Genomic DNA, 12,261 nt, shown 5'->3' on the forward strand with positions numbered 1-12,261 from the left:
TCCACAAAAGTTCCCTCGATCAAGAAATTGTGCTATTTAAGATTAAATCTCTAACACTCAGTCTAGACAATCCACAGTTATAGGAGATGCACGTTACAGGAGTTTTAAAATGTCGAACATTCCTGCGTTGGATACTAATGGTGCCGAGGAATCTGCAGCTGTCTGTGTTGGATGGGAGTGGAACCAGTCCTTGGAGAGCGGGAAATGGCAGGAACTGCCTCTAACTATTGTTATCTACAAGATTATCCCATTAATCAGGTTTGTCTCCGGGAGTACCTCAGTTCTAACTCTAAGGGTTGTTTTTCCCTTGGTGCGTCACACGGGAAAAAGCCTCTAATTGAAACCAATGCGGAGACAAAACGCAAGCGCCGGTGAACGCGTGCGGAGATCCCGCCGCTGATGGGAGCGGCACGGGGGGCGCACGTCGGCCGCGGGCCGATGGCATCGCCAGTGTCCTTCCGCACCCGTAAAATGCTGGTTTTCGTTTCGAATGTTGCCGGTGTTCTCATAAGGAGCTGACGCTGCTGTTCCGGCAGAAAAAGGACCTGGTTTGGGGTGGGGGGGGAGGTGGCTGAGATGCTTTCTTCAGGGCCTGCGTTCTGCGCAGGGGTGAGAACGGCGGGTAAATCTGTGCAAGTCCTCAACACTGCAGCGCCGCGAGAGCCCGAGTTGCTACCGGTGAATGAGCAGTGAACAGCCCTGGCTCTGCTACCGCGGCGCTTCCTTTGAGCCGCGCTCTGGCAGCTACGTTTTATCCCGGAAATTTCCTCTCTGTTCGGAGACGTGAAAAGGAGAGGAAATGATATGTATCTGGTTAAAAGGTTAACTTGTATGATTTTGCGTGTCTGTGTTGTTTTAAATGAATTCACCTGAATTTCAGAGGTATCTGAACTATGCGTCTCTATTAGGTGCTCTGACAGATCGTCTAATTGTTTTTTCTAATCCAGATCTGTAACTGCCACGCTGAATCCATGTTTAGATGCATTATCCAAAACCTGGCTGCTGCTGCAGGACCTCTGGCGAGGGGTGGGGTGGGGAATAACTTTATTTTTGTTCCCGTACCTGCACACGTAGCCCTGAAGAGCCGCTCTCCGCGCTGATCCCCTCCAGCCTGCCTGTCTTCTGTTTCGCAGGCTGTGTCTCTGCCTTGAACAGACCCCCGCAAGACTGACAGCTTAATCCCGGCGTGCTCCACCGAAGGGCGACTGCCACGCAGCCGGCGTCTCCTGCTCGCCACCCCCGTGCTCCGCAGGCTCTCACGGTACGTACGTGACTTGCCCTGTGCCTCGGTGCCGGTGGCGGGGTGGGGAAGGCCGTCGCAGCAACGCCGGCCCGGCTCCAGCACCGAACGCCGGCACGTCCGAGGCTGCCGGAGGGATGCTGCTGGGGTTGGCGTGATTGCACCAGAGAAGGGAAAGGTGTTCCTTGCCTTGGCCAAGCAGGAAAACTATCCGCTGCAGTATTGCTGCTCCCAGCATTCAAAAACTGGGTTAGAGGCGCTCCCTAGAAAGCAATAGGTTGATAAATAATAGGTAACGTTTAAATACCTTGTGGTCCGTTGTATTTGGCCTGTCTCTTAAGGTAGAGCAAGCTTCTATTTCTAAGTGTTTCCTCTTTGGGCCATGAGCAGATCCTAAGGTGACTTGATGTGGGGAGTTGGGCCACCAAATACTAGACTCTCTGTGGCCGCGGGTGGCTAATGCTGCACTCGTGTGCCTCCTGCAGTGTAGCTCGCGGCCTCTGCTGCTGCGACCTGCGGAGGGAAGGGTGAGAGGCCAGAGGGACAGAGGCTGTTCCGATGCACTGGGGCTGCTGCTCCTGCAAAACCTTCGTCGTTCTGCCTCTGGTCAGGGCGCTCCGGATTCCATCTCTGCAGCTCCTGTCCTAATCCACTCTTAACGCCAGCCATAGATGCTTCAGCAAAGTACATAATTCTAATTCTAATTTCTAATGAAATTAGAAAACTTATTAGTGTCCCAAAAGCTGAAGGTTAATTCCATAGGCTGCAGCTTTCCCTCCTCACTGCTCCCGCATCCTCCACCTACCCCTGCGGCTGCAGTTTTGTTACGGGCTCTCTCGCCCCTGCAGCTCCTCTCACGCCCAAGCTAGCAGAACAGAATCACAGAACCACACACAGAATCCCAGAATCCCAGGCTGGAAGGGACCTCAGGGATCATCTAATCCAACCTTTCTGGGAAGAGCCCAGTCTAGACAAGATGGCCCAGCACCCTGTCCAGCTGACCCTTAAAAGTGTCCAAAACAGCAACCTTGCCTCCCCGCCCGTCCCAGCGCTGCTGGCCGTGGAGCAGACGGGGGTTGGCGGGCAGCGTGCCGGTGCGCTGTGCTGCACACCAGCCTCTTCTCGTGCGCGGCGATCCGCTCGTTTGGACGCCCAGCCCTCGATGGGTCCTGTCCCGGCGCTCGCTGCCGCGCGCTCCTACTGCTAACGGCGAGTTGTTCATCCAGCTCAGCGCAGCGGGGTTCTGGGCCTCCTCCGAGCGGGATCCCAAACCATTCAGCGGGGCTGCGTCACCGCGCGATGTCGTCAGTGCGGTCTTAGCTAAAACCTCTGCTGTCACTGTCCATTCCCAAACCCGAGCTCTTCCAACAGAAGTCAGCTTCCTTTTCCTCCAAATTAGCAAAATGAAAATTGACGTGGTACATCCGCGTGAGTTTGCCGAGAGCAGAGTACTCGAGGAGCGCTGATACAACAGATAAAACACGGCGCTTATTGACAGAGGCTTCTGTACGCAGAGAGTCCTGCAGAAAGGACAACCCTGCAGCTGCTGGGGACCACGGAGGGACATCCGTGGGTGAGGTCAGGACCTCAGATCGCAACCAGGAGCTGAAGCGAGAGCTGACAGCGGTCGTGGTGCAGCCTCCGTAATGTGCTCACATAGGTGTGACAGTCGTGTGCGGGTGTATATACACACATCTATATAAAAGTTTGCGTGTGTAAGATATATAAAAAAAAAAACCCCCTCATGGTCAAATTACAGAAACATTTAAAAATTATAAATAAACCCAAATGCATTCAATACACAGCGTGAGTTGATCATTGTTATCAGGCACCGATAACCCAGTTGAGCATTACTTTTCGCAGGCTGTGGCTCGGGGCTGCGTCAGGATGCTTCGTCTTGAGATTCATGACCAAATATACCAAAAAACCAAGCGTTTTGAAACTGAGGTATGTCCTCTTGGGTCTGTTTGGAGGTGCAGATTTGGGTGCGTAGGAAGTGATCCTGGTACCTTGTGTGTTGTCTTTCTCAGAACAAATCGTCCAGCTGGAAAGCCTTCAGCGATTCAGGAGGTGACCTTGGCCGTCACACCTTCGAGGCCAAGCGGGTGGGCGCGGGCCCCTTGCCAGGTGTAGCTACGCCTGCAGCACGCAGTTAAGGCGGTTGTAGGCCTTTTACCGTGGCATGTGAATGTGTCTTCTCTTATTTTCCACTCTTTCCCTTTCCTCTAAATCGTATGTGTCCTTGGCTCTTGAATTGTTATGTGAAAATGGTGGTGGTGAAGCTTGCTGTAGGGCATAACGTCGTACTGACCTTCGGCAGAGCCAGCGCAGTTCAGGCTGTGCAGGTGAGCTCCTGGTAACTCCGGTTTTAACCTGAGTGCTGACGTACACAGGCACGGGGGCTTTTCAGAGAATAACAGGGTCAGTTTTGCATTCTTCATGGAAAGCCCTTTTTTACCTCTTGCTCAAGGCTCTCTCCCCATGGCCCTAACGGGAAGCCCTGACTGTGGCTGCTCTGCAGCCTCTCCTTGTCTGAGTCCCGGGGTCTCGCTGCACTAAAACGCCTCCTTACTCGGAGGGATCTAACAGGCCTGGCGGAGTCCAGCAGCAGGACGACAGAAGAGGCCTTGGTCACCTCTGCGGTAGTTGCCAAGCTTGCTCTGCCTCCCTTGTGCTTGCCGCTCAGCAGAGGTCTGGTGGGTCAGAGCAGGTAGAAGGGCCAGCTGGAGTTCATCCCGTAGCTCATGTTGCATGAGCTGCCGGGGTTGGTGGGTCTGGAAGGGACGGGGCCGATACACGGATCATCTCTTTGTTTCTTGACAGTCCAGCCCAACCAGCAGCGTAGGCTGCCTGCAGTAACCAGGTTTTGGCAGCGGGAGCGCGGATTCCCTCAGCAGAGGAGGGAGTCATGGTCTTGGCTTGCTCTGCTAAGTGTTACCATATTTCTTCCAACTTCCATTTCCTCTGGGCTGAGTTTCAGCTCAGCTTTCTTCCTCCAGATGCTCATATCTCACAGACATCTCGTTACTTGTGATGAAGCTCATTGAACCAGATGAGAAGACGGTGTGTATTCAAACCCCCATGTCAACTTGGTGGCATTGGAGATTTAGTCCCAGATCCTGAGAAGGAGGAGGAGCAGGGGATTGCAGCGCTTCACACGTCCCTGGACAGTAAAAATCACCTTCTGTTCCCTGCAGTCTGTCAAAAGGAAAGTGAACCGATAGTGAACCGTCCCCTTCAGCTGTGTCTTATGTGAGAATAAGTCATATGCACGGTGTTGAAAAGCCCAGGTCAGGTCCCGTTTAGCTCCGAGAACTGCCTGTCCTCAGCCTGAGTCGCTCACGGCATTCAGCAAGCACGATTAAAGGATCCTGCACCTTCTGGCATGAGCAGCACGGCGTGCAGCTGAAGTACGCTAGCGCGTAGGAATAGTGTAATAAAAAATCAGTGCCAAGCCCTGAAGTTTGGGTGTCCCGGTTGGATGCTCAGTTCAGCTCCACTGGACACCGAACTGCCCGCGTTACCGGTTTACGCACGTACCGTGAGAGGACCCGCTCAGAAGGGCAGCTTTGGGCTCCCCCCGGGTGTTCCCCTCTACGCCTGGGTTGTTCCCTGGATTCAAAATGCCTGAAAGCATGCGCAGGACGGCGAGAGCGCAAGCGGATTCAAAGCGTTGGTCACGCAAATGGCTAATGTTTGCTATTCTGGACGTTAATTTCGTAAAATTAATCTAACACATCTTGGGGGAAATGAGTGCGTGCAGATGCTGTCATTTATCACAATTATTTTAAAAGCCCTAATCTAGCACTTCATCGGATTCTTCACATCCACTAGCACGTCAAGCGCTGCAGGAGGGTCTTTGCCCATGGAAACGTTGCGTCCCTTCGCCTGACCGGCCCCACGGAGGGACAGCCAGGCAGAGGGCGGCTGAGGGGGCGCAGGGGCAGCAGGGCTCGGCCCCCTTCCTCCCCAGGAGGGGGAACATCACCCGCCCCCCGTCACCTACGGCACCTCGTTGCTGTGTACAGGCTGTCCCTCTCCTTTCAGCCCGGCGTTGCCGGCCTTGTCTTCTCTCCACATGCGACGGCGAGCGCCTCCGGTGCGGTTCTGGCTGCAGCGGCGAGCCGGGAATTGCTCTAAAACCCGGGCAGGGGGCACGCTCCCGGTCCCACCGCAGTTTTCTAGGTTCCAACCGTTCTGTTAGCCCAAATCAGGGCAAAACCTGCCCAAATTCCATAGGAATCAACAATGTCTGAAGGAAAATACATTGAAAGCCATCAAAATGTTCCTCTATGAACCCTGTAGCACTTAATTTGAATTTTGACTTTTAGGGAAGAAAATTTTTTTATATCTAAATATGTCTTAAACAGCTGAAATGATCAGTTTTCCTGAAAGAAAAGAAAATACAGACAGGAAACTACTTCTATCTTGCGATCCTTTGATTAAAATGAATAAGCCCTTTGCAGTGATTTTCATTTTTTGCCAAGAATCTCCTGCTTATGTCCGCTTTTTATGGCTTTCGATGCAGTGGAGAGATGCTCCTGCGCAGCAAGGTAAATAATTCTGTCTGCTGCAGTCAGGAGGCGTACGCTGAGCGGGGAGGGCTGTTTCTGGGAGGCTCGAGCGAGCAGCCGCTGTTTTCCCAGGTGCTCGGGGGGAGATGGAAGGTAGAGGCTGAGCGCAGCCAGGGCAGACCCCGGAGCAGCCGCGGGGGTCCCTGGACCGGCTTTGCGATGGTTTGCCAAGATAGGGCCGCACAGTCGCGCTTGGCGTTAATCCGTGCGGGGTGCTTCTGTCTTAGGAGTCTCGGGCCTGTGGATTGAGCCGATAGACAATTACCTGGCACATAAGCGGCTCCTCCGTTCAAGGCTATAAATATGTCAGGGTACAATAGTCCTTTATTACTGAGGAATGAAATAAAGATGTGATTTCAAATGTCACGCTTTGGATATTCAATCAGCGCTTCCGATATCATGCATAAACAATAAATTATTATGTGATGTAGTTTAATATAATCCTGCTTCCAATACAGGAGGCAGAAGGAAAAAAAAGCTATATTCAGAAATTCAATCAAACAGCTTGATTTTTCAAAGGCACAAAGCACCTGAGAGTTCCCAGTGACTCCTCATGTTAGCAGAGATTTTCCTCTAGATAAAGAACTCATGATAATGAGCTGTGAGGCTGAATCGTTAAAACAATTATCCCCAAGAAATTCCCAGAGCTTTTTTTCAACAAGTCAGAGCAGTTAAAGCTGGCAGAAAAGAAGTCATCTGAACAGTTTTTCATTAGAAAATATAATTTTGATTAAACTGAAATGGTTTATGGGAACATTGCACTTTCCATAAAATAGTCAGTGAAAGAATTTGGAAAGGATTCACAAACAAAATGGAAAATTACCTTTCCAATTGATTCTAGGATAGCTTCTTGTACTATCTAAAATAATGTATAACGGTCAAAATGCTTCATTTCCATAAAGCAACGTTGATATTTTCAAGCTGAAATATTTGGGAGTTTTTTGACACAAATATTTTTAGAGTTTGGATTTTCCTGGTTCAATACAAAGCCAGGTTTTGCCATGGAGGAGTTCCTCTAAAGGCAAAAATGTCACTTTTCTGACGGTGTCATGTTGCCTCCCCTTGTCCACGTGTTGTGGGACTCTTGGCTTGGTGCTTTGAAGGCAGGCGCAGGGTGGTCTTTCCCTGCTGGTGGGATATGTTTCTTATTTATTGGAGAGCAAGTGTGCTGGGGGGCGGCTGGGGGAGCTGGGGGGGTTTAGCCTGGAGAAGAGGGGGCTGAGGGGAGCCCTTCTCGCTCTCTGCAGCTGCCTGAGAGGGGCTGGAGTGAGGGGGGGGCTGGTCTCTGCTCCCAAGTCACCAGGGACAGGGCGAGAGGGAACGGCCTCAAGCTGCATCAGGGGAGGTTTAGATCAGATATTAGGAAAAATTTCTTTACTGAAAGAGCGGTCAGGCATTGGAACAGGCTGCGCGAGGAAGTGGTAGAGTCACCATCCCTGCGGGGGGTTCAATAAAATGTGTAGACGTGGCACTTGGGGCCATGGTTTAGGAGGCCTGGGGGTGTTGGGTTGGGGGTTGGCCTTGATGGTCCCAGAGGTCTTTTTCAGCCTTCTATTCTAATAATTCTATTATTCTGAGCCTACAGTGCTGAGCCCCACTCTGCAAGCACTCTGGGGAAAAATAAAGAATATCTGCCTTGCTAGGATGTTTTTTATTAAAAAAAAAAAGATGAGGAAAGACTTTAAGAACAACTGGTGTTGCTCCTTTTGGTTTCTGGCCAAGGGAGTGCGTAAGCATGGCCGCACCGTCAGGCTGGCCACTAGTCCTGTTGCCCTCGGTGGGGCACCCGGGTAAGCGCTGCCCCGTGCCGGGGGGCTTGCAGATCCATTCCGCTTACGCCGCTGGCTCTCTGCATCGCTTCTCAGTGCTCGTTCTGGATTGCCACTTTTCGGTCCCTCTTGGTCTGGCTTGTGCCAACATGGTCTTTGTGTTACTGACATGTTACGCGTGGAAATGAATGGTTTCTTTTGAAATGGGCACCAAAGTATAGAGTCTAGAAGCAATAGTACAAAAATGAAACCAAGCTGTATGCTTCCAAGCTGCGTAATTGCAGAACAAGATGCTAATGTTCCTCAAAAACGCAGCCTTTTGCCTAAATGACGTGCTTTGTGGGAGTAATTAATTTGTATTTAATTATTATCTAACTTGTGAGGAAATGTTCTGAAGAAGTCGTATCTTCAGCCCAAGTCTTTCAACTTTTTTCTTTAAGATAAATTTCTTCTTTAGACTCACGGCATTTTATATTTTGTATGATAACACCAACAGGAGACTCCTTAGCAAAAGTCACTGCTTACAATTTTTGCCTTTAAGGCTATCTCATAATTATGTATTTAACTAATCAACACTCCAGAACTTCCAGATGCAACAGATACAGGGTTTGTGAATGATTTCCCTATATACATCTTAATTTTCTAGCAGCATCTGTAATTTATGGGATTCCATGCAGAATAGCAGGGCTAATGACGGGCAAATGTGTTCTTAAAGTTGTACCGGATGCGAACGCTGGTATATGGTGAAAGGGATGAAAACAGATGACTTCTGAGCGTCAAAGCTCCCGCCTCTTGTCTGTAAATGCTCCCAAATCCTGGGTCGGCAAAGCGGAGCTCCGGAGCTGTTCAGAGCAAATCTCCCGACCCTGTTTCGAGGTAGGTGAGGTGGGGATCACCTGCGTTGAGTGGCACAGGGCAGCCTCTCTGTACTGTGGCCGGACGATCCACGTGTGACTGAGCCCATATGCCTCGGAAGAGCAGCTGGTTTTGGCAATGACGTTCCTGAAAGGGCAGAGTACACCCTGTTTATAATTTGTGTCAGCGGAAGTGCTGGCTTTGGCTGGGGTGGAGTTAGTTTTCTTTGTAGTAGCTGGTATGGTGCTGTGTTTCGGATTTGTGACCGGAGCAGTGTTGGTAACGCCGGGATGTTTTAGCTGTTGCTGAGCAGCGCTTGCACAGCGTCAAGGTCTTCCCCGCTCCTCGCCCTGCCCCGCCAGCGAGCAGGCTGGGGGCACGAGGGGCCGCGAGGGGACACGGCCGGGACAGCTGACCCGCGCACCAAGGGCTCCCCCAGACCCCACGGCATCACAGCAGTAAAAGCTGGGGAAGGAGGAGGAAGGGGGCGTTGGGAGTGACGGCGTTTTCCTGCCCCAGCCTCCGCCAGGCGTGATGGAGCCCTGCTGTCCTGGGGGCGGCCGAACGCCGGCCTGCGGTGGGAGGGAGAAGGAATTCCTCCTTTTGCTTTGCTTGCGCGCGCAGCTTGTGCTTGACCTGTTGCGCTGCCTTTATCTCAACCCACCAATTTTGCACTTTCACCCGTCTGATTCTCCCCCGTCCCCCTGGGGGGCTGCGCTGCCCACCGGCGTTAACCCACAACGACTGTCGGAGGTGAGACCTGTGGCGTGGCATGGAGGCAGAGGGGAAAGGAGAGGAAAGCTCTCCACGGTGTAAATCCAGGGGAGACGCCTGGCTCCGTGCTGGGCACGTCCTTTGCACAGCCGAGTGTCAGCCCAGGGACCCCCCGGCCACCGGGCTCGCCAGGTGAACGCCGGGTTTACAACACGGAAAGCTGGGGAAGATGGACTTCCAGGATCTCTTCTATCTTCAGTGAACATTAGCCACAGAGTTTGTTGGTGCTCATACAAATAATATTATTCTATCTACTCAAGAGCATGTAAATGCTTTAGCTGAAACTAATTTCTGCTGTAAATGTTTCCAATTTCATTTGTTAAGTCTACCGGGCCTTTCTATTTGGATACACTGGTATAAAACCAACGTAGCCAAATACAGAAGATGGAGAATGTTTGTGCAGAGGGAAACTGAGTTTCTTCAGCTCCCGTGATGGTGATGATAGTGTGTGATGTGAACTTCCCTGACAGCCCTGGAGTTACAGAGAGGCAGGTCTCATCCTGGAGGAGCTGCCAAGGAAACCTCCCTGCCTGATCCTGCCAAGGGAGGGGATCTGCTAGGAGCGTGCCGAGGGCCGCCAGCTCTGCCGGCCTTGCCTTGGGAAATCCCTTTTCTTGCTACAGTCCCTTTTCCTTGGAAAGCCGCAGCAGATTTTCACTCATGAGCCCCCAAATCACCAAACCCAGCGATCCGGACCCATCTGAGGCGTGTTGGTTCAGAGGTGAGCATCTGCACGTCAGTCTACCGCTCCGATGTGGTTTGTTTTCGAGCAGAAATTCTTGAGGTGTTTTATCTTTGAAATACGCAGTCCCACGGCTCCCCTCAGAGCAGATACTCCTGTGGTATGTTTTGCAAATGCTCAGCGTTCAAAATAGCACTTGGTCTGCATTAAGGCTCCTGTCATGCTAAGTACTGACTGATATTGCAAATTATGAAGGCTTTTGTTTCCTTAAATAGCTGGCCGCTGGAGAAATTCCGGTCTGAGCGAGCAGGAGTCGTGTTGGTTTAACTCCAATAAAGCAGTCATGTGTAACTAATACTGTATTATTAACACTGGGGGAAATTTTCAACTTTCAGCATCTTGACAAAAAAACAGACAATAAAAATTGCTCGGTGACTTTTCCTAACCTTTACAATGTGTATTTTACTCACCAAGACCACCACCTCTCCACCCTGCAGTCTCAGGCAGGGAAACAGAGAGATTGTAAGTATGCCATTCGCTGGGAAAAGGCCTTCTTTATTTCTCATGAAATGAATTTTCAGGAAATATTATTTTATTCTTTCTCACGTTTTTAATCGTTTGCTCTTTCTTTTTTTCATGGTTTGTATCTTTGTAAGTCCAAAGCCCTGAGCGGTGATGAAGGTACCAAGGTAAGCACAGGCGTGGGATGAGCATCGGTCACATCACCAAAAGGCAGACGTGCCCTGTACCTGCAAAAAGTGAGGTTTAAACAGCCAAACACATGCAGAACCAACCCGACTGTGACTGGTTGCCCAAGCTGGCTTTTCTCCCCGGCCCACCTTGCCCGCTGGGCTCTCAGGGGCGTGTCATGCTTAGGTGCCAGACCGGTGATTACAGAAGCCTGATGTCTCTGGGCTGCTTCTTGGGCCAGGAAGGGTCAGTGAACGGAAGTGACACAGTCCCTCTGACGGACAAAGAGGCTCCGTCCCAGGGCTGGGAAGGGGCCTATGACTTCAGTGATAAGGAAACCTGGAGAGTAAAAAGTTGTCCATGAGAGAAAACAAAAAGAAGTGGAAAAAAACACTTTGTGGAAACAGAAAAAAAACAACCACCAACCCAACCATCCGTGGAGAAGGATGGTTTACAACTGAAAAATGAAAGCTTTCCTGGGAAGTTCTCATCCTGCTCTGTTCAGAACAGAAATCCTGTTCTGTGGAGAGTATGACAACTATGACTGTTATTGCGCTGCTTCGCTTGTATGAGGCATGTGGAAATAATTCCTGGTTTTGTTCAGTCTTTACACCATCAAGAAACGATAAGGGTTGTGTTCTTGCCTTGGAAAACTGTGAGTAGGGGCAACTAGAGAAGGAACAAGAAGAAACCTCTTGCAGCTGGCAGATAGCAAGAGATGTCGCAGGAGAAGAACAATTTCGGATCTTCAGTTGAGTAGCTAACTTCTAACGTGAGAGTAACTTTTTAAAACTAACGCCTGTGAATTTTATTAATTTTCTTAATAGAAAAGTGGTGGTTTTGCTCTGTTTGCCCTTCCCCAACCATCCGTCCTAGTTGCTGAGTTCCCCTTGGTTACCCTGCAGCCTGCCGAGACGTGCAGCCCGTCAGGGAGGGCTCCTGGAGGGGTTGCGTGACGGCCACCGACGTCCCGTATGGGGCCGCAGAGCCTCCCTCCCGCGCCTGCTTGCAGCGGGGTTTGCTCTGCACGGCCACGAGGTCTCTCTGCAGGCCGCTGCTGACTGGCGTGGAGGCCCGTCGTACGTGCCGCGCCTCGCTGCACCCGTGCTCCCCCTCCAGTCCTTCCTTTAGTACTTGGTTAAAAGCTGTTGGCGTTTCAGATGAAATGGATTTCAAAGGGATATTTGACAGAGGAAAGTACTTAACCTGGAGAGGTGAGGAGAACTGAGCAGATGAAGGAGGGACTGGAGAGAGGAAAAAATTATGATGTGTGATCACATATGTGGAATTTTTTCCAAAGCGTTTTAACCTGGGGAAATTTTTTGCTGAAGGGGATGGTGCTAAATCAAAGAAAAGGGGGGATTCATAATTGTGGGCCGTTTAGAGATCTGGCAAGATCTATTCGGAGATCTAAAATACGTACTTTATCAGTCCATTTTTCTGAAGGCTGCATCTTGCCTGCAACTGTAGGTAGTCTCTATTACAGCTCCCAGCGAAACGCGTTTCGTACATCATTTTGCTTCACCGTGCGACTCTAGCTAGTGCCTTGTGCTAAACAACGTTCTTCACAATCAGGTGATACGTTATTTATAGTCTAAAATAACGAGCAATAGCTTGGGAGAACACGTTCTCTGAAAGCTCCTGGGGCAGGTTCGGCACATATTTCCGCGGTGAGTT

General features: G+C 50.7%; 1 long non-coding RNA gene across 1 annotated transcript in view; it reads left to right on the forward strand.

The window, feature by feature from the left end:
• Positions 1-6,179, forward strand: part of LOC142049622 (uncharacterized) — a 6,315-nt gene extending 136 nt beyond the window's left edge. Inside the window, exons 1-4 of the long non-coding RNA XR_012657799.1 lie at positions 1-258; positions 1,134-1,261; positions 3,104-3,187; positions 4,240-6,179. The exon at positions 1-258 is cut by the window's left edge and continues 136 nt beyond it. This is a non-coding gene — a long non-coding RNA (uncharacterized LOC142049622). The remainder of the gene's footprint in view (positions 259-1,133; positions 1,262-3,103; positions 3,188-4,239) is intronic.
• The last annotated feature ends 6,082 nt before the right edge of the window (positions 6,180-12,261 follow it).

This window comes from Phalacrocorax aristotelis, chromosome W (genome assembly GCF_949628215.1).
Source record: "Phalacrocorax aristotelis chromosome W, bGulAri2.1, whole genome shotgun sequence".
NCBI classification, from domain to species: domain Eukaryota; kingdom Metazoa; phylum Chordata; class Aves; order Suliformes; family Phalacrocoracidae; genus Phalacrocorax; species Phalacrocorax aristotelis.